Raw genomic sequence first — 25,259 nt, 5'->3', positions numbered from 1 at the left:
TAAAAAAAAAAGTCTTGAGTGTATTTGAGTGTCAGTCCCACCAGTCTATGTTACACCCCTCCAACCTCAGTTGTTCCCGTGTCTTCAGTCTGCCCTGAGTATCCAAAATATCTTCGTAGGTCAAGACCTTCTCTCCTTTATTATTTTTATTTTATTTTTATTTTATTTTATTTTTATACCGCCCTTCTCCAGCAGGACTCAGGGCGGTGAACAGCCGAGATAAAACAGAGCATACAAAATTTAAAAACAGTTTAAAAGGAATTAAATAATTTCGGCCCACAATTTAAGACATTTAAATAACGTCGGGTATACCAGACGGGCCTCCTGAGGTAAATCCAACATGGTATTCGTAGTCATAAAACGGGGCAAAACTCAACAACATTTCTCACTTAGCAACATACATTTTGGGCTCAATGAAAGACTGGCCCTAAGTCCCCTTTTTCCGGTGCCGTCATAACCTTGAACCGTCGCTAAACGGATCGGTTGGACGATCCGTAACGCATCGCACCACGTTGGTTAATGATAACCTTGGTGACCTTCAAAAGCGAACCTAATGCCTTATACGGGCAGTCCTCGGCTTACGGCCAACCATGGAGCCCAAATTGCTGTCGCTAAGCGAGACAGCTGTTAAGTGAGTTTCTGTCCCCTCCCTCTTTTACGACCTCTCTTGCTACAGACGTTAAGTGAATCCCTGCCGTTGTAAAATTAGCAGCACAGGTCGTTAAGCGAATCTGATTCCGTCCTCCCCCTCCCATGGACTTTGCTTGTTGGAAGGTCATAAAAGGAGAACACGTGACACACACACACACACACACCGACGGACATCGCGACCGTCGTAAATACGAGTCGGGCCAAGCGTCCGAATTTTAATCGCGCGACCACGGGGTGGCTGCCGCCGTCACAAGTGCAGAAAACGGCCCTAAGTCATTAGATTTCGAACGGTCACTAAACGAACCGTCGTAAGTCGAGGACGGCCTGGGGTGGCGGAAAGGAAGCAGAAGCGAATGCATTTGGAAAACCAAGGTGGGAGGGCAACAGTTTTCTCTAGTTTCCTACAACTGGGTTTGTGAGGGGGGCACCGGCCGGATTTGCATGCAGCTCTAGGCGCCGATGGCGTTGCACGGATAGGAAGCCGGAGGATGGCCAAAGGCCAACCGAGGCTGGATTTGGTGAGAATGCCGAGCGGTTTGTCTGATGGCTGAGCGTGATTGACACTTACAAATTACCAGCCCCGAGTGTCAAGTCTTTGACCCCTGAGTAACGTCTTCGGCAAGCTTTGAGATTTGCCTGCATTTTGTCATCTAATTACTACAAATCCCTTGGAAATTCACTGGCTGGTGAACGCTTGAGGCTGGGTGCCGGATTTTCGCCCGGGTGCGCCTCAGCCTGGCAGATCTGGTCTTTCCTCCTCCTCCTCCTTCCTTCCTTCCTTCCTTCCTTCCTTCCTTCCTTCCTTCCTTCCTTCCTTCCTCCCTTCCTCCTCTGTTTCACTTTCATTCTCCTCCCTCCCTTTCTTCCTTCCATCCTTCCTTCCTTCCTCCTCTGTTTCACTTTCATTCTCCTCCCTCCCTCCCTTTCTTCTTTCCTTCCCTCCTTCCTTCCTTCCTCCTCTGTTTCACTTTTATTCTCCTCCCTCCCTCCCTTTCTTCCTTCCATCCTTCCTTCCTTCCTCCTCTGTTTCACTTTCATTCCCCTCCCTCCCTTCCTCCCTTCCTTCTTCCCTTCCTCCTGTTTCACTTCCATTCTCCTTCCTCCCTCCCTTTCTTCCTTCCATCCTTCCTTCCTTCCTCCTCTGTTTCACTTTCATTCTCCTCCCTCCCTCCCTTTCTTCCTTCCATCCTTCCTTCCTCCCTCCTCTGTTTCACTTTCATTCTCCTCCCTCCCTCCCTTTCTTCTTTCCATCCTTCCTTCCTCCCTCCTCTGTTTCACTTTCATTCTCCTCCCTCCCTTTCTTCTTTCCTTCCCTCCTTCCTTCCTTCCTCCTCTGTTTCACTTTTATTCTCCTCCCTCCCTCCCTTTCTTCCTTCCATCCTTCCCTCCTCCCTTCCTCCTCTGTTTCACTTTCATTCTCCTCCCTCCCTTTCTTCCTTCCATCCTTCCTCCCTTCCTCCTCTCTTTCACTTTCATTCTCCTCTCTTCCTTCCTTCCTCCCTTCCTTCCTGGGAGAAACAAATGCTCTAGGATGCTGGCCTGGCTTGAGGGGTGTCACCCTCACGGTGGACAGTGGGGTCTCTCAGCAGTAGAGAATTGGGCTGCTGGTTTCTTGGGTTTTTGCAGCGGATTGGTGGGACGTCACAATTGTGTTTTGTTACTTCAAGACATTTGATGTTAGGACATCCTGGATATTGGTCCCTCCAGAGGGATTAAATGCAGATTTGTAACCATCTCTCCCTCTCCCTCGTCCTCTCTCTGTCTCTTCTCCCTCCTCCCTGCCCCCTTTTTTCCCCACACACTCTTCCTCTCTTTCCCTCCCTCTCTCTCCTTGCCTTTCTGTCCCCCTCTCTCTCATCCCTCCTTCCCCTATCCCTTTCGCTTCCTCCCTCTCCCCCTCTCTCCTCTCCCTCACCTCTCCTTCCCTACCTCTTTCACTCCCTCCCTCTCCCTCTTTCCCTCCCTCTCTCCTCCTCTCTCTTTCACCCCTCCTTCCCTACCCCTTTCACTCCCTCCCTCTCCCTCTTTCCCTCCCTCTCCTCCTCTCTCTCACCCCTCCTTCCCTACCCCTTTTGCTTCCTCCCTCTCCTTCTTTCCCTCCCTCTCTCCTCCTCTCTCTCACCCCTCCTTCCCTACCCCTTTCGCTCCCTTCCTCTCCCTCTTTCCCTCCCTCTCTCCTTCTCTCTCTCCCCTCCTTCCCTACCCCTTTCGCTTCCTCCCTCTCCTTCTTTCCCTCCCTCTCTCCTCCTCTCTCTCACCCCTCCTTCCCTACCCCTTTCGCTCCCTTCCTCTCCCTCTTTCCCTCCCTCTCTCCTTCTCTCTCTCCCCTCCTTCCCTATCCCTTTCACTCTCCCCCTCTCTCCTCTCTCTCTCCCCTCCTTCCCTACCCCTTTCGCTCCCTTCCTCTCCCTCTTTCCCTCCCTCTCTCCCTTCTCCTTCTCTCTCACCCCCTCCCTACCCCTTTCACTTTCTTTCTCTCTCTCTCCCTCTCTCCTTCCCCTGCTGCTTCTCCCTCCATCCTCTTTCCCTCTCTCTCTCTCCTTCTCCCTCTCCCTCCCTCCCTCTCTCCCTCCTTCCCTTCAGAGCCAAACGATAATCAAGGAGACCACAGGAAGACACCAAATATTTTAAATTCCAACCGGATCTCTTAAAAGAAGATGCGTGAGGACAAATAGCCAGAAGGAAACCATCGTGCTTTAAATTTCTCCTTGTCACCTGCCAATCTGGGAAACCAGTTTTGGATACCACCCCATCAAACAAAACTTCATAACTATCTAGCAGGGAACAGTATAAGTATTCCTCCCACCCACCCCCCTTTTTTAAAAAAATAATGTGTATGGGTTTTGGGTGGGGGGGCAATGTACATAATTGCTCTGTAAAGAATTTTGTGAATGGACCCATCCGAATAATAATCTAAAATAACAATTCCTTCCTTTTTGATGTCTGGTTTCTCTCCATTTTCCCCATTTAACCTTTTTATTCCACCAGGCGGGCCTGGCCTAATCTCTTTCCCTCTTTTCTTTTTAAACATGCAAATTTTAATCTGTTTTTAAATGACTGGGGTGTTTTAATTTGTCTGGGCCAAATTGTTTCATTCGATTTTATCCTGTTTTTAAATTTTGTATTTATGTATTTTACTGTTGGGCTGTTCACCGCCCAGAGTCCTTCGGGAGTAGGGCGGTATACAAATCAAATAAAGATAAAAGAAGATAAAGATAAAACTGGTCATATAAACCTCCAAGCGGCCTCAACGACCCTCTAAAAAGGATGCAAATGACCAGTTCTGTCTGCAAGGAGTATCAGTCCTTCCATTCCCCACCATCCAGTCCAGAGCTGAAGAAGCTTCTGGGATGAGAAACGAAACGTCTTCAAAGAAAAACAAATCCTGAGCAGTGGTGGGTTGCGAAACCGGTCGGATCGAGCAAACCTGTAGCGGCGGCAGTGGGAAGCTCCACCCAGCCGCCCGGATGTCTCTGCGCAAACGGTAGCAAACGAAATTGAAACCCGCGGCCGTTCCTGAGCCATTTGCTGTGCCCATTAGGCAGCTCTGGGCTATGCAGTCTCTTCTCTGATCATCTGGAAGCTTTCAAGAAGAGACTGGACTACCAAAACGGCGTACGGTCTCCTGCATGGGTGTAGGGGTTGGACTAGATGACCTACAAATTCCTTTCCAACTCTGTTAATCTGTTTATTTTATTTATTCATTTTATTGAATTTGTATACCGCCCTGTTAATCTGTTAATCCCAGTCTCCCAAGGCCTTTCTCGCATTACATCACATCACATAAAAACCATGGCAGTTTTTTTTTTTTCCAACCTGCCCAGACGAAATCCTTTCCCCTCCCCCCCCAAATTTCACGGAATGGATTCCTGGTCATCGATTTGGGGACCCGACCGAACCAAGCTAACGGGTGCCTAACTTAACGCCTCTGGCTGGAGGAGGCAGACGTCAGAACGGGGAGGGCGGGGTGTTAAAAACCCGGCAAGAATGCTCGCCTGCAGAATCGGGACTGTGAGAAGTAGGCAGGCCCTGCGTCACAAAATGAAGCAAAGTCACAGTGCAGGGAATCCGCACGGACGTCTTAGAATCCAGTTACCGCCTCCCGAGGTGTGACATCGACGACTCTCACCGGGCCTTAAAGAAAGACAGCTGAATCTCATTCTCACCTCCGGCCAAGCCATGCTGGTGAGAGGATTTTCTCCTTGAAACATTCAACGCCCTTCCCCCATTTTATATATATATATATAAATATGAAAGTGGGGAGGGGGGCTCGCGAACGGCAGAAACTTGTCCAGGCAGCTTTAGAAGACCGAGAATTAAGAAAAGAGGTGATTTTCTTCGGGAGGTGTGAAGGAAAGGAAGCGTAAAAACGGATCTTGAGAAGAGCAGAAATTGCTAGATGATTCCAGAAGGCTCCGTTGGCGAGAGGAAGACTGGTGGAGTGTGGATGAGAAAGACGATGAAATGTGGAGGAGGGGGCAAGTATAGGTTTCTGGAACAGGTCTTCCCAACAGTGGCAACTTTTGAAGATGGGTGGACTTTTATTCCCAGAATCCTTTCCAACCACCGCTGTTGTGAATCGGGGGAAGGTTCTCTACCGTTTTGAGGTGGGACACCGGTCTGTACGGTTTCACATTTCTACCCTAATCCTAACCCTTTTATAAGGGACGCGGTGGCTCGGTGGCTTAAGACGCTGAGCTTGTCGATCGAAAGGTTCGGCAGTTCAGCGGTTCGAATCCCTAGCGCCGCGTCACGGGGTAAGCTCCCGTGATTTCTCCCAGCTTCTGCCAACCTAGCAGTTCGAAAGCAGGTAAAAAATACAAGTAGAAAAATAGGGACCACCTTTGGTGGGAAGGGAACAGCGTTCCGTGCGCTTTTGGCGTTGAGTCATGCCGGCCACATGACCACGGAGACGTCTTCGGACAGCGCTGGCTCTTCGGCTTTGAAACGGAGATGAGCACCCGCCCCCTAGAGTCGGGAACGACTAGCACAGATGTGCGAGGGGAACCTTTACCTTTAATCCTTTTATACATCCTTGAAAATAGACTGTGGGTTCTAATCCTGTCTTTGGGCCAGTCATTGCTGTTTCTGAAATTGTTGCCAATCATAACTGACATCTTCCTGTAACCCTCCTCCTCCTTCTCCTTCTTCTTCTAACTCTTCCTCCTCCTCCTCATCTTCTTCTAACTCTTCCTTCTCTTCTTCTTCTTCTTCTTCTTCTTCTTCCTCTATTTCTAACTCTTCCTCTTCTTCTTCTACTTCTTCTACTTCTAACTCTTCCTCTTCTTCTTCTTCTTCTTCTTCTTCTTCTTCTTCTTCTTCTTCTTCTTCTTCTTCTTCTTCTTCTTCTTCTTCTTCTTCTTCCTCTTCTTCTTCCTCCTCCTCCTCTTCCAACAATTGGGGGTGGAGTGAGATTGAATTTCAACAGCACCATGTTGGACTCGACGGAGAACTCTGCCACAGATGTCTTTTAGCACTCCATAAAACATTGAGTTTTGCTTTTACTGCAGTGAAACCAAGAACTAATTAGTGCTCCTTTCTCCAGTGAGTAAAACCCAAATGTCACACCATACTACAGCTATTAAATCCCAAGGAAGCTGTCTCTCCGTGTGGGAACAGTTTCGTCCGCAGCCTTCGTATCGGGTTTCCCTGTGGCAACTGGCAAGACTCTGTGATTTCAAGATGGCAGTTCAATGGACCAACACGCCATCACGAGAATTTAAAGGGTCGCCACCTGCCAAGGCAGCACAGAATAATTCTCATTGGCCATCAAGAGAAGTGACATTAGTTCCTCTCTGGGTTTGTTAGTTTGTTTGTTTGTCCAGTGGGAACTTTTCCACATCTTACCCAACCTCAGCGTTGAAAATAATGTCTCCAAATTGAAATGTGTTTGACATTAGTGTCCAGGCTCCATTCTTTCCACCTCCATCAAAATGTTGTTGTTCCGGAAGGAAAAATAAAATAAATAAAAACGGAAGCCCAACGTCAGGGTTCCAAGGAACACCCCCAACAAAAGAAAACTCCGAGGTTTGAAGTTCCTCAAAGTTCCATTTTATTAGAGATGTCATATTGGCACATCTGGGAAAAACCCGAATCTGAAACCAAATCCAGGTTTTCTCCACCCAAAGGAAAGTCCAAGTCCCTGCCCAGCACCCACATGTCCACCACCTGGTCCAATCAAAGCACCGTCCCAACTGGAGATGCCTCCCAGTTCCAGCCTTCCAGATGCCGGGCACGATGTCCTTGACTCCTTGAGAAAAGAATGTTATTATGACTATATATATATCACTCTGGCTCCATACAATCCCCCCTCCCAGTTTCCCACAGCAGTAAATATGGCAGGCCTGAAGGTCCAATGAAAAGGATGGCTTCCAGTCCTGACACCCAAGTTGATTCAGGGCAGGGGTGAAATGCTGCAAGGTCTGTTACTGGTGCACTTCGCTACCGGTTCGCTGCGCGGGCATGTGCAATACGCACCAAATGCACTGCATGCACAGTGCGCAACAAACCCATGCTTTGCTCGCATGTACACCGCAGGCACTACCGCGCAGCACTGAAAAAGGAGGCTTAAGAAGCCTTTTCTAAGTTAAGTAGAACAGCGAGGGGGGGATTTTTTAACCATTTTTTTACTACCGGTTCGTGCAAACCGGTAGCTTTTTATTACTACCGGTTCTCCCGAACCGGTCTGAACCGGTAGCATTTCACCCCCGATTCAGGGGTTGCAACCTACAGATATACCCAAGTTAAGGAAATGTGTTCTTGTTTAGGCAAAATCTTTGCTTCCCGCGGTGTCCTAACACAACCGCTAAAGAGATTGTCATTGTCAGGACAAATAACAATATTCAGTATTTCGCATACAGATGGCAACAGCAAGACTCTTCATCACACAGCCTGAGAAACGAGGGCAGGTTTCCAGCTGAAAGGGGGGGAGGGGGGAAAGGACAGGGCCCAACATCTGCCTGTTAAGAGAGAGGTTCATTGAGAGAGACGTAAACTGGCGATGTCCATCCCAAATTCCTGATGGGTGAGAGCCCTGAATTGTGAAGGACCTCATCTTCATGTTCTGCCCCAGCTACGGACCCCAAAGAACGCAGCACACACAAACTCTATACAAAGCTTATTTTAGTCAAATAACTTAGTCTTTATCATTCAAAGGCTGTTAATGAACTGTCTTAACAGCCTACCAGAATTCTAAGATAAGGTAATCACAGTCTTACTAGAGTTGGCAGAAGCAATTTTGCAGACGCGAAGGAGAGTGAACTAAAGTTGTTCCCTACAGCTTGTTGCAAGTGGCATTCCTTCTTAAATAGGCGAAGGGAGTGGCCAATTAGCCCCAAGCCTTACTCTCGAGGAGACCTCCTCCTGAGGAGCCACTCCTGCCTTTTGGCAGCTCTGCGTGCCCGTGCATTGAGAAGAGGCTCTTCCTCTTCATCCTCTTCATTTAATGGAGGTTCTGAAGGCCCTGGCTGAATCCCCGCCTCTGGCACCACATCTTCTCCAGCCTCCTCACTGTCCGACTCGAGTGCCAGCTGCACAGGCTGCTGGCGCAGCACCACACCAGCCTCCTCGCTGTCGGAATCAGCTACAATCTGCACAGGCCGCTGACAGGCCACAACACTTCATCTCTTTCTCTCTCTCCATCTGAACTTCTGAAGAAAACCATTCATTCGTCTTGATTGGGGAGCAAACGCCTGTGATGGATTGCAAAACAGTACAGGTAGTCCTTGATTTATGACAGTTATGCTTAGTGACCGTTCCAGGTTGACGACGGCACTGGAAAAAAGGGACTTGTCGACTGTTTTTCACAGTTCCGTCCTTTGCCGCCATCCCCACGATCACGCGATCAAAATTCAGGCGCTTGGCAACTTGACTCCTATTGATGACATTCGTAGCGTCCCGTGGTCACAGGATCCCCTTCGGCGAACCTTCCAACCAGTGAAGTCAATGGGGAAGCCGGATTGGCTCAACGACCATGTTCCTAACCTATCAACCGCGGGGAATTCCCTTTAGCAAATGAGAGAAGAAAGCTGATAAAATGGGACAAAAGCTCACTTAACATCTGTCTCGCTTACTGGCAGAAATTTGGGAGTCCGTGGTGGCCGTAAGTCAAGGACTATCTGTAACGTGAACATGGTTGGGTCTCTCCTTAACCCCCTTCTGGCCATTACTTTTTGTCCTGCCCTCTGGTGCTATCGGGATAGGAATGTGGGGAGGGGGGGGAGAAATTAAGGAAAAAGAAGGAAAGAAAAACACAAATATGAAGAACAGTCGAAGGAATTGGGTATGGTTAGTCTAGAGAAAAAGAAGGACTGGGGAGGGGGAGGACATGATAGCAATATTCCAATATTTGAGGGGCTCTCACAAAGAGGAGAGGGTCAGCCTATTCTCCAAAGCACCTGAAGGCAGGATAAGAAACAATGGAAGGAAAGTAACCAAGGAGAGAGAGAACCTGGAATTAAGGGAGGAACATCCTAACAGTGAGGACAATTAACCAGTGGAACAGCTGGATTCCAGAAGTCATGGCTACTCCATCACTGGAGGTTTTTAAGAAGAGACTGGACAGTCATTTGTCTGAAATGGTGTAGGCTCCAAGAGACCTCGAAAATCCCTTGCAACTCGTATTATTCTCCAAAGCACCAGAAGGCAAGACAAACAAGAGATGGAAACTAACCAAGGAGAGAAGCAACTTAGAACTAAGGAGGAATTTCCTGACCGTGAGAACAATTAATCAGTGGAACCATTTTTTTTTTTAATTTGATTTATATGCCGCCCTTCTCCGAAGACTCAGGGCGGCTTACAATGTGCTCAGCAATAGCCTTCATCCTTTTGTATATTTATACAAAGTCAGCTTATTGCCCCCACAAACTGGGTCCTCATTTCACCTACCTTAGAAAGGATGGAAGGCTGAGTCAACCTTGAGCCTTGGCGAGATTCGAACCCTGCAGTAATTGCAGGCAGCTGGTCTTAATAAGCTTAATAACAGGGTGCCTTAAACCCCTGTACTCCCAAGGCTCCAATTTGCCTCCAGAAGTCGTGGGCGCTCCATCACTGGAGGGTTTTAAGAAGATGTTGGATAACCATTGGTCTGAAATGGCGTAGGCTCTCCTGCTTGAGCAGGGGGTTGGACTAGAAGACCTCCGAGGCCCCTTCCAGCTCTATTCTGAAATCTATATACAAGTCCTTTTTCGAGAAGGAACCGACTGCACAATTGGGGGCTCCCTAGGCGGCGATGGCAGCCAGATCTGCCACCAGCGCGCCTGAATGGGTTTGTCGATCCGCTGGGAGGACTCTGCTGCTCCATCAACGGGCCGAAGCAACCTGTGATATTTCCTCAGCCATCTCTCTCTCTCTCTCTCCCCCTCCCCACCTCCTCCTTTGTCTGAAAAGCCCGGGCTGTGCTTCATCTCCGCACGCCGACTCCGAGGGCAATTTACAACTGCCCGTCACTGCCCCCCTCGTGCCATCTCCCCAGCTTTATGGAAAGAGCCTTGGGGGCGCCTGCTTGCTCCATCACTCACGAGGACCTTCGTTGAGGCCACCGTGGCTGCCATGGCAACGGGGCGAGTGGCTGGTCCTGCAGGATGATAAGTAGCCTTTGCAGCAAAGGGGAAGGAGGAATTATGGGGAAGGTGAAGGGAATTGTGTCGAGAACAGGTCTCTGGGCTTCGTCGGGGTTGGGCTTTGTGTAGAAATGCAGCCAGCTCCCCTTCCCCACAATAGCTTGGAGGGTCTCTTTTCTTTCTTTTTTTTTTTTTTTTTGCTGGCTAAAAGCACCTAATTTGAAAACTTGGCCTGCTCCAAAGGAATGCATGGTCTGTGTCAGGGGTCACCAACCTTTTGGACCTCAGGGGCCACTCAATTCGTAATTTTAAATCCCGCGGACCACTAATATGATCTGCCTAATGACCGACTGGGTGGGCGTGGCTAGGTGGTCATGTGACTGGGTGGGCGTGGCCAACTCAATGTCACTCACGTCGAGGGGCGCCTCGCCGGCCTCTACTCGCCCCTCCCCTCCCAGCCATGCCTTGCCTGCCCGCCTGGGCTCCTTAGGGTCCCAACGGGAAGCAGTTGTTGGAGCTAAGCAGCCCCCACGAGAAAGAGTTGGCAAAACAGCTCAGTTCAAATTGGATCTGGCCGAGAAGGAGGCTCAGCAGAAGCACCTCACTGAGGACTAGGAGCATAGGCTTTCCAAGCAGAGGGAAGACCTGCAGGAATGCAAGGCCGGGTACCGGCACCTGGAGGCTCAGTGGACTGAGATGGTCAGCCAGTTCCAGGCCATGATGCAGTCCCACTGGAACGAGGCCCTCCGGCTCTTCGCCACCAGCGGCACTTATACATTCAAGATGCAAAATGAAATCTTGTTTAAATGAAGCTCTCAGAACCAGTTGCGTTTGTCTTGTTACCCAGGGGTAACAAGGGATCAATTAGGGCCCATGTCTGTGTTTCTAGAATCCTAGAGGCTGGATCCACATTAGAGGGAACTTGTAGAAAAACTGCATAACATTCATGGAGAGAGGATGGATAGATAGATAGATAGATAGATAGATAGATAGATAGATAGATAGATAGATAGATAGATAGATAAATAGATAAATAGATAAATAGATAAATAGATAAATAGATAAATAGATAAATAGATAAAGATAGAGATAGAATAGATAGTATATATAAAAAAGATGATAGAGATGATATGATATGATATGGATGGACACATGGATGGATGGATGGAGACAGATATAGGTAAGTAGGTAAGTAGGTAGATAGTAAAAAAGATGATAGAGATAGAATAAATAGGATAGATAGATAGATAGATAGATAGATAGATAGATAGATAGATAGATAGATAGATGATAGAGATGAGATGATATGGATGGACAGACATAATAGAGATGAGAGATAATATGGATGGATGGATGGAGATAGATAGGTAGGTAGGTAGGTAGGTAGACAGACAGACATAGATGAGAGAGCAACAGCACTTAGACTTACATACCCTCTTACAGCTCTTCCTAAGCGGTTTACAGAATCAGCATATTGCCCTCAACTGTCTGGGTTCTCATAGATTTGACTGATTGATTGATTGAACATTCATCCCCATCTTCTGGGCCACATCTCATCTCCTCAAGCCCCGTTCAACGGAGCTCTCCTCCTCCTCCTCCTCCTCCTCCTCCTCCTCCTCCTCCTCCTCCTCCTCCTCCTCCTCCTCCTCCTCCAAGAAGAGCTAAGCAGGACAGCAGGGAGACGTTCACCTTTCCTCTTGAAATTACCCTTTTCCACCTTGAAGCTTCTCCCCTATTAGCAGCCAGGCAGATGGAGGCAAACCAGACCCCACCAGCCTTCCTCCTTGGGCTTTTTAACAAGCAGAAGCGAACGAAGTGTCCAATCAATCATATTTAAACAAAAGCCACTCTGGCCCTAGGGCCTTTTAAAAAGCTGCTTATTTAATTAAAAGTCCCATTTTCCATATTTATGGCTCTTGATTCAGTTAAATATTAACTGCCTGGGCCAGGAAGGGTTTATTTATTTTATTTTTTTTCCTAGGAAAGGGCCTAGGCAAGGGAAAAGTCATCTGGGTGGCTCACATTCCATCAGAAACAAGACAATCCCGTTCTTAACTGAAGAAGATGGGACATAGATGGGTTTTCTCTGTAGACTTGCAGGCAGGAAGTGGGTATGTCTAGTTTAATTAAAAGAAGGTCTCGGCGGTGATAAGATAGCAGCGTTCCAGTATCTCAGGGGCTGCCGCAAAGAGAAGAGGGGGGTCAACCTTTTCTCCAAAGCACCTGAAGGCAGGACAAGAAGCAACGGATGGAAACTCATCAAGGAGAGAAGCAAGATATAAATCAAATAAACTAACTAAACTAAGGAATTAAGGAGAACCTTCCTGACGGAACAATTCCTGACGGGAACACACGGGCCTGGTGGCTCAGCAGACTGATAGCATTGTGATTAACACCAGCTGTCTGCAATTACTGTAAGTTCGAATCTCGCCAAGGCTCAAGGTTGACTCAGCCTTCCATCCTTTCTAAGGTAGGTGAAATGAGGACCCAGATTGTGGGAGCAATAAGCTGACTTTGTATAAATATACAAAAAGGATGAAGGTTGTTGCTTAGCGCATTGTAAGCCGCCCTGAGTCTCCGGAGAAGGGCGGCATATAAATCAAATTAAAACAAAACAAAACAATTAAATCAGTGCAAAGGTTTGACTCCAGAAGTTCTCCAACATTGGAGGTTTTTAAGAAGAGACTGAACAACCATTTGTCCAGAACGGTATAAGCAGGGGTAGGTTGCTGGGGGTTCGCAGGAGTTCGGGAGAACCTCTAGCTAAGATTCTGTGCAGTTCAGAGAACCCCCAAATCCCATTCCTGGCTGGCCCCACCTCACCCTGCCCACCCTGCCCCTCCCAGGAGTCCCCACGCGGCCCGTTTTGGATGCAGGTATGTGCGGAGTCTTGGGGAGGGTGAAAAACGGGCCTACCGGAAGTTCAGGAAGGCCGGAAAATGGGCCTGTTTCTGGCCCCCAGGGGGCCTCCGGAGCCTGGGGAGGCTGTTTTCACCCTCCCGGAGGTTCAAGAAAAGCCTCTGGAGCTCGGGAAGGGCAAAAACGTCCCATCGTGGTGCAGGAGGCCAACTAGGCCACGCCCACCGTGGCCACACCCACCCAGCAACCAGGCAGAGAACCCCTTGCTAAAATTTTTGAAGCCCACCCCTGGGTATAAGGTCTCCTGTTGATTAGGGGGGTTGGACCAGAAGACCTCCGAGGTCCCTCCCAACTCAGCTATTCTGAACTCAGAATATTTTGTTCTTCGTGATGCTGTTGACTCAAACTCCAAGTAGAGAAGTTGTGAGGGCTCCATCACCGGAGGTGGTCATGAAGAGACTGGACAGAATGGCATAGGTATAGGGTTTCCTGCTCAATCATGGGGTTGGACTAGAAGACCTCCAAGGTCCCTCCCAACTCAGCTATTCTGAACTCAGAATATTTTGTTCTTCGTGATGCTGTTGACTCAAACTCCAAGTAGAGAAGTTGTGAGGGCTCCATCACTGGAGGTGGTCATGAAGAGACTGGACAGAATGGCATAGGTATAGAGTTTCCTGCTCAATCATGGGGTTGGACTAGAAGACCTCCAAGGTCCCTCCCAACTCTGTTATTCTATATTCCGTAAAAAGCTTGCTGAATCTAACACACTCAACATTCTGTGCCATCAGATGAATTCAGGAGCATCTTGAATATTGGAGCCCTCGGAGCGATACCTAAAGGGCTTCCTCAAAATCTGGAAATATTGAATTTATCAGACCAAAACGCCCTAATTTTACAGAAAACCGTCCTGCTTGAACGGCTTATATTTTCTCAGATGCTACTTTTAATCATCGGTTAGGGGTTGAATTATTAAAAGTTTCCACCCCTTGGACTGTGAATCGAACCGCAGGTTATTTACACCTATTTTATTTTTATTTTTTTTTTAAATCGAATTAAATGTCCTTAATGTTTAAAGATAAATTAAAATATCTGATTTAAATTCCTCGGTCAAAACAGGGCTGCCCAGGGTGTTTTTTTTTTTTAAAAAAAGGTCAAAATGGCAGTCTTGATTGAAGTCAACAATGCCGTTTTTGTGGGGAGGGATTGCAGATGCCTCTGTTTGGAGAGAGAATAATTTTGGAGTTTCTCGCTTTGTTTTTGCATTTAATTAAATAAAAGGTCTTGGTTCTTTCCCTGCTCCCCATCAATAATGATTCTTTATAGGAAAACCAAGGGAAAGCCCCCTTAGGAATGTGTCTGTATGTATAACCACGCATGAGAAATAGGCCCCATTTTTCCTTTCTTTATATTCTGTTGGTGAAACATGAATCGGATGAATTGAGCTTTAATGGATTCTTTTCAGGCCGTGCTTATCTGTTGCAAACAGTCGAACACTTGAAAGCTTTGTTATCACCTCGTTGGCTTGTTGGACCATCAATGACCTTGGCTCTTGAGATGCAGTCAACATTTCTCTAAATGTATGTGGAGATGCTCAGTCATCCGGGTCATAGTTGCCTCAAAAAAAAACTGGATTTTTTTTTTCCCTTGGGGAAGAAAAAGAAGAAGATGTTTTGCTTCTCATCCAAGAAGCTTCATCAGTTCTGGCCAGAAACAATAATCTCCTCCTCCTCCTTCCCCTCCCCTTCTTCTTCTTCTTCTTCTTCTTCTTCTTCTTCTTCTTCTTCTTCTTCTTCTTCTTCTTCTTCTTCTTCTTCTTCTTCTTCTTCTTCTTCTTCTCCTCCTCCTCCTCCTCCTCCTCCTCCTCCTCCTCATTCCCCTTCCTCTTCTTCCTCTTCTTCTTCTTCTTCTTCTTCTCCTCCTCCTCCTCCTCCTCCTCCTCCTCCTCCCCCTCATCATCGTCTTCTTCTCCTCCTCCCCCGCTTCTTCTTCTCCTCCTCCTCCTCCTCCCCTTCTCCTTCTTCTCCTCCTCCTCCCGCCTTCTTCATCTTCTTCTCCTCCTCCTCCTGCTCCCCCTCATTGTCTTTTCCTCCTCCTCCTCCTATTCCCCCCTCTTTTTCTTCTTCTCCTCGTCCTCCTCCTTCACCTCCCCTACTTCTCCTCCTTCTCCCCCTCTTCTTCTTCTTCTTCTCCCCCTCCTCTTTTTCTTCTCCTCTTCCTCCTCCTCCTTCTTCTCCTCCTCCTCCCACTCTTCTTCTTCTCCTCCCCCTCTTCTTCTTCTTCTTCCCCTCCTCCTCCTCCTCCTTCCTCTCCTCCTCATTCCCCCTCTTCTTCTTCTTCTTCTTCTTCTTCTTCTTCTTCTTCTTCTTCTTCTTCTTCTTCTCCTCCTCCTCCTCCTCCTCCTCCCCCTCATCATCGTCTTCTCCTCCTCCCCCTCTTCTTCTTCTTCTCCTCCTCCCCTTCTCCTTCTTCTCCTCCTCTTCCCGCCTTCTTCGTCTTCTTCTTCTCCTCCTCCTCCTGCTCCCCCTCATTGTCTTCTCCTCCTCCTCCTCCTATTCCCCTCTTTTTCTTCTTCTCCTCGTCCTCCTCCTTCACCTCCCCTACTTCTTCTCCTCCTTCTCCCCCTCTTCTTCTTCTTCTCCTCCTCCTCCCCTCTTCTTCTTCTTCTCCCCTCCTCCTCTTTTTCTTCTCCTCTTCCTCCCCCTCTTCTTCTTCTTCTTCCCCTCCTCCTCCTCCTTTTTCTCCTCCTCCTCCTCCTCCTCTTCTTCTTCTTCCACTTGCCTTTTGAAAAACCACCTTTGAGTTAACTTGCTGCCTCGTTCTGTGTTTCGACATTTCATTCACCGCCAGTCAGCTCCTAAAGAAGCCATATACCTGGTTAGTTTTAGATGGGAGACCACAAGGAAATTCCTGCCAGGTGGATTAGCTGGAAAAATATCTTAGAAAAAGGCAATGAGGAAATTGTTTCTGACAGGTGCTAGGAAAAAAACCCAACTGAACATGTTCATAAAGACATTGAAAGCTGAGTTTAATTTAAGGGAGAGTGAGTGAGTGAGTGAGTGAGTGAGTGAGTGAAGGAGAAAGGAAGAAAGGGATGAAGGAAGGTAGGGAGAAAAGGAAGGAAGGTGAAAGGAAGAAAGGGACAAAGGAAGAAAGAGGGATGGAGGAAGGTAGGGAGGAAAGGAAGGAAGGTGAAAGGAAGAAGGACAGAGGAAGAAAGAGGGATGGAGGAAGGTAGGGAGGAAAGGAAGGAAGGTGAAAGGAAGAAGGACAGAGGAAGAAAGAGGGATGGAGGAAGGTAGGGAGGAAAGGAAGGAAGGTGAAAGGAAGAAGGACAGAGGAAGAAAGAGGGATGGAGGAAGGTAGGGAGGAAAGGAAGGAAGGTGAAAGGAAGAAGGACAGAGGAAGAAGAGGGAGGGAGGAAGGATTATTGGAGGAAATTAAATATCATTTGTTGTCCAAAATTACATGAAGCCGACTTCAAAAAGTGGGGCTAACCATATAGTTGCAAAGGGGACCTTGAGAGACGGGGGGAAAAAATCCTCTCCAGGTCCCACACAACACTTTGGCCTTTACTGCAAAGGAAGAATTCCATTTTCTATGACTAGTCTTTTTTTTTTTCTTAAAAAAAAGAATAATTTCCTTCCTGCATCTCGGCATTTCGAGAAATAAATCGCCTGCAGCCTTTCCTGCTCCAAGCCCCCTCTTCTCCCAAGGTCTCATCTCCAAAATGGAGGAGGGTGGGATGCAACAGACAGACTCCATCGCCCCCCCCCCCAAAAAAAAAAAACTAGCCATCTCCTAACAGCCCCGGTCCCGGAGAGAGATTTGTCCGAAACAAACTGAGTGTCTCTTTCATCACAGGCCAAAAAAAGTCTCATTTTCATACCGAGGGAAATGAAATGACCACCACCAGACACACACACACAATTCCAGCCCCCCCCCCAAAAAAAGCAGGATGGGAGGGGGCTGTGTCAGCAACAGGGGTGGACCCGGAGACCTTGTGTGTTTGTGTGTGTGTGTGTGTGTGCATCGCACACTGGTGTGTAAAAGGATGGCGACAACAGAGACAGAGTGGAGGAAAGGAAGCAGGTCATCTCACCCAGCTGGTCATTTTCCTCCTGGGATGGAAGGATGGGAAGGGAGCGGAAAACCGGTTAGACGAAGGAGGGAAGGAAGGAGGGGTGGGGGAAGAAAAAAAAAGAGAGAGAGAGAGAGAGAGAGAGAGAGAGACCAGGTTATCAAGAGAAGTGTGAAGACAATAACGCAATCTGACATTTCTGAAATGAGACCCCCCTGGTTGCCTTGGCAACGGCTCACGTGGGAACCGTTCCCAGGAGACGGGGCCGGGCGAGATGCACTATAAATGATGTTTGATTAGAATTTAAATCATTTAGGTGGAGAGAAGATAGGCCTTTTGTCAGCAAGGGGGCCTGGGGAGGGGTCAGCTGCCAGGCAGCTGGGCTCAAGTGTATTAGCCCGGGCATGTATAACGTTGGAGGGGAAAAAAATGGGGGGGGGAAGAAAGGTCAGCGGGGGCGTTGATTACTTTCGTCCTCGCCATCCTGTCACTTTTACAAGAACCTCTCCATCCCCGCCCCGCCCGGTGGTGGTTTGGGTGGGGTGGTGGGGGAGGACATTTCCCCCTGAGATGAGGGGGTGGGTTGGGGCTGCAATGGGGAAGTCAAAATGCCAGCCGTGGATGGAGGAGGGGGCAAAGCCTCCCACCCCCCCATGCCATCACCAGGGCCATCTTGACTTTTTGGGATCTGGTGGCCTGCTGTCAACCCCACTAGATTTGGGGATTTGGGGTCAAATGTTTGCTTTCCTTTTCCTACTTGCCTCCGTCCCTCCCTCTCCTTCCTTCCTTCCTTCCTTCCTTCCTATTTTCTTTCCTTCCTACCTCTTCTCCCTCCCTCCTCTTTCCTTCCTCCCTCCCTCCCTTCCTGTCTCTTTTCTCCCTCCCTCCCTCCTTCCTTCCTATTTTCTTTCCTTCCTACCTCTTCACCCTCCCTCCTCTTTCCTCCCTTCCTCCCTCCCTTCCTGTCTCTCTTTTCTTCCTCCCTCTCCCTCCTTCCTTCCTTCCTTCCTTCCTGTCTCTCTTTTCTCCCTCCTTCCCTCTCCTTTTCTTCCTTTCTTTCTCCTTCCCTTTCTTCCTCTCTCTTTTCTTCCTCCCTCCCTCTCCTTCTTTTCTTTCTTCCTTCCTTTCTACCTCTCCTCCCTCCCTCCTCTTTCCTTCTTCCCTCCCTCTCTTCCTCCCTCTCCCTCCTTCCTTCCTTCCTTTCTTCCTTCCTTCCTGTCTCTTTTCTCCCTCCTTCCCTCTCCTTTTCTTCCTTCCTTCCTTTCTCCTTCCCTTCCTTCCTGTCTCTCTTTTCTTCCTCCCTCTCCTTTTCTTTCTTCCTTCCCTACTTCTCCTCCCTCCCTCCTCTTTCCTTCTTCCCTCCCTGTCTTCCTTCCTGTCTCTCTTTCCTTCCTTCCTTCCTTCCTTCCTTCCTTCCTTCCTTCCTTCCTTCCTTCCTTCCTTCCTTCCTTCCTTCCTTCCTTCCTATTTTGATTCCTAAGGGCATTTCATGTGTAAAAAGCATCTAAATTGCAAATGCTGAACTGATTCTTTCCACAGCTAAACTATAGTGGTCCTATATGTGTATCCTTGGGGTGTCAGATATTTCTTTATCTGAGGAGGGGGGGTTTCAGGATAGAAGGGGAGGAGAATGACTATGGGGTCCTTGGTGCTCTCTGAGCTTGGTTGTTTTCTTGCAGACATTTCATTACCCCACTAGGTAACTTCATCAGTGCTAGAAGGGAGTGTTAACATCCGCTCTCATTCTCCTATCCTAGCGAGTAGATAACTTTAGACAAAGTAATGAAACACAACTCGGGGCCACTCAAAAGTGGGGGCCCTCTTCTCTTCAGTGCCTGTCGATCATCTCAAGACGTCAAATTTGCCGAAAACCGGTCCAAAGGAAGAGATGCTCTTGGGATAGGAAGCGGGAAAATTGTACGGTGCTGAGAGAGCGTGAGAAACAATTCTGGACAAGCCCACCGTTCCACTCTCTCCGGACACAGCTGGGTTTTTTTTTTTTCCCCTTCGGCGTGAGTGTCTTTTAATTGGACACTTGATAAAACTGCAAATGTGTCGCAGGTGCCGGGTTGCAGCCTGCTGGGCCCGCCCGGACTTCAGGCTGCGGGAAGACTGTTTAACAGCCGTGCACCCTGACGCAAACTGCATTAGCGCTGGAGTAAATATTCCGGAGCTGGCAAGCGAAGAGCTAAGGGTCTTGGTTTATTGCAACTGAGCTTCCTTGCATCCATGCAACATGTCAGTGCTATTTTTTTAATATAAGGGATCCGGTGGCTGAGTGACTAAGACGCTGAGCTTGTCGATCGAAAAGTCGGCAGTTCAGCGGTTCGAATCCCTGGTGCCGCGTGACGGGGTGAGCTCCCGTGACTTCTCCCAGCTTCTGCCAACCTAGCAGTTCGAAAGCAGGTAAAAAATGCAAGTAGAAAAATAGGGACCACCTTTGGTGGGAAGGTAACAGCATTCCGTGCGCCTTTGGCGTTGAGTCATGCCGGCCACGTGACCACGGATACGTCTTCGGACAGCGCTGGCTCCCCGGCTTTGAAACGGAGATAAGCATCGCTCCCTAGAGTCAGGAACGACTGATTATGTATTGTGTGTTTGTTTGTGTATAAAATTTTTAAAAATTGGGGGGGGGAAGAAAAATATATTTGTATTTGCTCAGTCATTTCAAGTTACCCACCTTACTAAGAATAGCTATGTCATTTTGTGCTTCTAGGTCCTTAATTCTTTGGGCAGCTCTTCTTTTCTTTTTTCTTTTTTTGAATTGTTCTCCTGTTACGCGAGAGCCAGGAAGGCCACAGCTTCTTACAAAATTTGTTAAGTTTGGTGATCAGATTTGTGAGTTGGACGTGGGGAATTGACCGTGGGAAATTGGCTGTGGCAAGTTGTCTCCTTCCAACCTTGGGAGAGAGCGCAGATGGGTGTTTTGTGGTGCTCTGGGTAAGATAAGAAAGGTAAGATAAGCAGGTGTATCTTTGGAGGAAGGCAGCGCTTGCCTGCTGACAAACTTCCAGCCGCCTCTCCGTTCCCAGCGTGCCCAAATATTTATTTTTCCTTTTTTTTCTAAGAGATTTATTTCCTGCCCCCATTTCAAAGGTAACAAGTGAACACCTGAGTCGAGCAGGTGCCGATTTACCTGAGCTCCACAGAGGAGAACCCAACCACAGGGCCGCTTAGCACCCCGAAGCCTCTCTTCTGCCTTTTATCTTAATTCTACGGTTCTAAATTCTTAAAATTTCTTAATTCTGGTTTTTAACTGCTTGTATAGACAGTGGTGGCTCAGGGGCTAAGACGCTGAGTTTGTCGATCGGTCAGGTCAGCAGTCCAGCAGTTCGAATCCCTAATGCCGCGTAACGGGGTGAGCTCCTGTTACTTGTCCCAGCTTCTGCCAACCTAGCAGTTCGAAAGCACGTAAAAAATGCAAGTAGAAAAATAGGGACCACCTTTGGTGGGAAGGCAACAGCTTTTTTGTGCGCCTTTGGCGTTGTGGCCACATGACCACAGTGACGTCTTCGGACAGCGCTGGCTCTTCGGCTTTGAAACAGAGATGAGCACCGCCCCCTAGAGTCGGGAACGACTAGCACATATGTGCGAGGGGAACCTTTACCTTTACAGACAATATAGAAGTCTGCCCAGCTCTCTGTCGAGTTCACAATTCATTTTGATCTGGATAGTTAGCCTATTCATCCAGAGCAGCGACTATGCAGGGGACGCAGAAGCCAAAAAAGGTTATAACATACTATAAAAAAATTCTGGAAATGGTGCAGAGAAGAGCAACCAGGATGATTCCTTCGGGAGTAGGGCGGTATAGAAATCAAATCAAATAAATAAATAAATAAATAAATAAATTAGGGAGCTGGAGGATGAAACATACGATGAACAGTTGCAGGAACTGGGCATGGCTAGTCTAGTGAAGAGAAGGACCAAGGAAGACAGGATAGCCGTCTTCCAATATTTGAGGGGCTGCCACAGAGAGGAGGGGGCCAAGCTATTTTCCAAAGCACCCGAAGGCCAGACAAGGAATAATGGATGGAAACTGATCAAGGAGAGATTCCACCTGGAAATAAGGAGGAATTTTCTGACAGCGAGAACAATCAACCTGTGGAACAGAAGTTGCCTTCCGAAGTTGTGGGAGCTTCATCCCTGGAAGCTTTCAAGAAGAGACTGGACTGCCATCTGTCAGAAATGGTGTAGGGTCTCCTGCTTGGGTGGGGGGTTGGACTAGATGACCTACAAGGTCCCTTCCAACTCTGTTAATCCGTAAAAACTCTGGAAAAGATTTATAATTTGGATTGCCAGCTCATCAATCAAGCCAGACTGGCCAAAAGAATGTTCCTTTCCACGGTCCCGTTGGCACTTTCTTATAACCTGGCTTGAACGGTTAAGAGAATTCGCTCTAGTCAATTCCATTCATTCTTAAATGCGTCCAGTTTGATTTTGAGGAGGGGGGGGAGCTGGTTTAATATGTACTGTTCCCTACCCGTATCCCACTTCCGAAGGCAACTTCTGTTCCATCGGTTGATGGTTCTGACGGCCAGAAAGTTTCTCCTTCTTTCCAGGTTGAACCTCTCCTTGGTCAGTTTCCATCCATTGTTCCTTGCCCCCTTGGTGGACAGGAGCCCCCTGTTCCTATCCTCTTATCAAGTCCTCCTTTTGTTTACCTACAACGGCACCATATCTAATTAACTTCCAATGCTGTAGGAGATTACGGTGACGGTTCTCGCTCAGTTGCCTCCGGAAAAGAAAAGGCCAAGGAGATAAGTGTATTATTACTCATGAGCAGAGGTGGGCCTTACCATTAGCCGTAAGGAAGCAGTTACCCAGGTGTGTTTAGAGCGCCGAGATAACCTTGGAGAAGGCTTGACTCTTGCTGGTGTAAAAAGGAAGGATGAAACACAGCCCAGCTTTGAAGGATCTGTTAGCATAACCTCTATCAATGAAGAGGACTTCTAGAATGTGTTTTGATGTCTTGTTTCCTGACCTAGCCTACTTGAGGGACTAACGTCGATCTTGAAAAAACCCGGCTACATTTCCCTTTCTTTTCTCTCTTGCAAAGAGAAATGAAAACAGAGCTTATATTTTTGAGTTTTTTGTTGTTGTTTTTTTTTCTCACGGTGTCTTGTCTGCTCCAGCCTTGGCTCACGTTTTGCTAATGGTCTCTTCTCCAAGGTCATCTCTCTGTCCCTCTTGAACAGCGTGAAGGATGTACGGTACCCAGAGGCCTGCAGAATAAGAAGGGTGCCAGATGAAAGGAAGCTTGATTTCTTCTGAATCAACATGGAGGATGATTAAAACTTCTGGGCGAAGTCTAATTGTGGAGACTTCAACTCCCAGAAGGAAGCTAGGTCAAAGGAGCTAGATCAGGGATCTTCTTCACTGATCTACAACCCCCCTATCTCTCATTCTCGTTCTTTCTCTTTCTCTCCCTCTCCTTCTCTCTATCATTTATTTTTCTATCTGTCTGTCTAACTATCTGTCTTTTTTTTTTTTTTTTTTTTTTAATTTGATTTATATGCCGCCCTTCTCCGGAGACTCAGGGCGGCTTACAGTGCGTTAAGCAATAGCCTTCATACTTTTGTATATTTATACAAAGTCAGCTTATTGCCCCCACAAACTGGGTCCTCATTTCACCTACCTTAGAAAGGATGGAAGGCTGAGTCAACCTTGAGCCTTGGAGAGATTCGAACCAGCAGTAAATTGCAGGCAGCTGTGTTAATAACAGGGTGCTTTAAACCACTGTAGTACTAAGGCTCTGTCTATCATCTGTCTATTTTTCTGTCTGTATCTATCATCTATCTAGCTATCTATCATCTGTCTGTCTGTCTGTCTATCATTCATCTATCTATCTATCATTGTCTTTTTCTGTCTGTCTGTCAATCATCTGCCTATCTATCATCTGTCTATTTTTCTGTCTGTGTCTGTCTATCTATCTATCTATCTATCTATCTATCTATCTATCTATCTATCTATCTATCATCTGTCTGTATATCATTCATCTATCTATCTATCTATCATTGTCTTTTTCTGTCTGTCTGTCTATCATCTATCTATCTATCATCTGTCTATTTTTCTGTCTGTCTGTCTAGCTATCTGTCTATCATCTGTCTATTTTTCTCTCTGTCTATCATCTATCATTTGTCTATTTTTCTATCTGTCTATCTATCTATCATCTGTCTTTTTCTGTCTGTCTATCATTGTCTATTTTTCTGTCTGTCTTTCTACTATCTATCTATCTATCTATCTATCATCTGTCTATTTTTCTGTCTGTGTGTATCTATCTATCATCTATCTATTTTTCTGTCTATCTATCATTTATCTATCTCGTCTGTCTATCTATCATCTGTCTATTTTTCTGTTGGTGTCTATCTGTCATCTATCTATCTATCATCTGTCTATCTATCGTCTGTTTATTTTTCTGTCTGTCTGTCTGTCTGTCTATTTTTTGTCTGTCTGTCTATCATCTATCTATTTTTCTGTCTGTCTGTCTATCATCTGTCTATTTTTTGTCTGTCTGTCTATCTATCATCTGTCTATTTTTCTGTCTGTCTGTCTTTCTATCATCTGTCTATTTTTTGTCTGTCTGTCTATCTATCATCTGTCTATTTTTGTCTGTCTGTCTATCATCTATCTTTCTATCTATCTGTCTATCATCTGTCTCTATCTATCTATCCATCTATCCAGCCATCTATCCATCTCTCCTTTTCTCCTCACAGCCATTCTCTCCTTCTGCTTCCTTTCCCTGCACCCTTCCTCTCCTCTGCCTGAGAGAGAGAGAGAGAGAGAGAGAGAGCGCTCTCCCTTGAAATATATACAGTGTAAATATATAAAAAGCCAGCATTTGCCCGCTGCTTACGTATTCATGAAATAGTAAATAAATTTTATGGGATAATGTGAAGGCTGCCAAAGAACTAGGAGATGGAAACCGGTCCCTAATGAGACTCCGTGTCAGCCTCCTGCGTTTGGTATTGATCTGGTGGCACTCCCCCTCCCCTTCCCCTTCTGCCGTCTCCCCCAATGGTGGAAAGGAGCAGGCACGGAGTTGTGGGTTTTGCTGACAAGTCACTTATGGCTTTGGGAGGGGTGGGAGTTGTGAACTTGGCAAGGCTGGGCTAGGGGTGGCGGAGGGAGGGAGAGGAAAGGCAGAATAACACAGTTGGAAGGGACCTTAGAGGTCTTCTAGTCCAACCCTTGCTGAAGCAGGAGACCCTATTTCAATTTTAGACAAATTGTTGTCCAGTCCCTTCTTAAAATCCTCCAGTGATGGAGCACTCACAACTTCTGGAAGCAAATGTCAGGAAATCCCTCCTTGGTTCAAAGTTGCTTCTCTCCTTGATGAGTTTCCACCCGTTGCTTCTTGTCCTGCCTTCAGGTGCTTTGGAGAACAGCTTGACTCCCTCTTCTTTGGGGCAGCCCCTGAGATATTGGAAGGCTGCTATCATGTCTCCCCTAATCCTTCTTTTCATCAGACTAGACATACCCAATTCTTGGAAATCGTTCTTCATATGCTTTATCCTCCAGTCCCCTAATTATCTTTGTTGCTCTTCTCTGCACATCTTTTTTACATCGTGGTGACCAAAATTAGATGCAATATTGCAAGTGTGACCTTCTCAAGTCATGATAAAGCAGTTTATGGTCACCTTTTTTCTGTGAACACGTTGGCACACATGATGCCCGCTCTCAAAAGAACTATATCTATATATGTATCTATATATATCTAATTTATCTATCTTTCTATCTCTATCTATCTATCTATCTATCTATCTATCTATCTATCTATCTATCTATCTTCTATCTATCTATCTATTTCTATACCCTTGTTTCCCTGAAAATAAGATCTGATCTTATATTAATTTTTGCTCCAAAAGATGCACTACAGCTTATTTTCTGGTTAGGTCTTATTTTGGGGGAAATACGATACTAAATGCACCTATCTGGCTGACAATCTTAACTGGAGCTTATTTTGGGGGTAGGGCTTATATTACGAGCATCCTGAAAATTCATGCTAGGATTTATTTTCTGGTTGGGTCTTATTTTCGGAGAAACAGGGTATCTATCTATCTATCTATCTATCTATCTATCTATCTATCTATCTATCTATCTATCTATCTATT

At 47.0% G+C, this 25,259-nt stretch overlaps 1 protein-coding gene and 1 long non-coding RNA gene across 4 annotated transcripts in view; one reads left to right on the top strand and one right to left on the bottom strand.

Annotated features, from left to right (window-relative positions):
- The window catches only part of RBM19 (RNA binding motif protein 19), a 143,414-nt gene that overhangs the window by 76,770 nt on the left and 41,385 nt on the right, over positions 1-25,259 (top strand). Inside the window, exon 25 of one of the 3 annotated variants that reach the window (XM_087880181.1) lies at positions 3,235-4,441. The exons of the other annotated variants lie outside the window; for them this stretch is intronic. The gene's annotated coding sequence lies outside the window, so the exon portion shown is untranslated. Of the gene's footprint in view, positions 1-3,234; positions 4,442-25,259 lie in introns of those variants that run through there. 3 annotated transcript variants of the gene reach the window in all.
- Positions 15,845-17,283, bottom strand: LOC117658145 (uncharacterized). The gene is made up of 2 exons (XR_004589237.3): positions 17,170-17,283; positions 15,845-15,924 (listed from the first exon to the last, which is right to left on the bottom strand). It is a non-coding gene; the product is annotated as an uncharacterized LOC117658145 (long non-coding RNA).

The sequence above is a fragment of the Pantherophis guttatus genome, chromosome 17 (assembly GCF_059756535.1).
Source record: "Pantherophis guttatus breed Tessera chromosome 17, ASM5975653v1, whole genome shotgun sequence".
Taxonomy (NCBI): domain Eukaryota; kingdom Metazoa; phylum Chordata; class Lepidosauria; order Squamata; family Colubridae; genus Pantherophis; species Pantherophis guttatus.
This window is presented reverse-complemented; position numbering and strand designations above follow the sequence as displayed.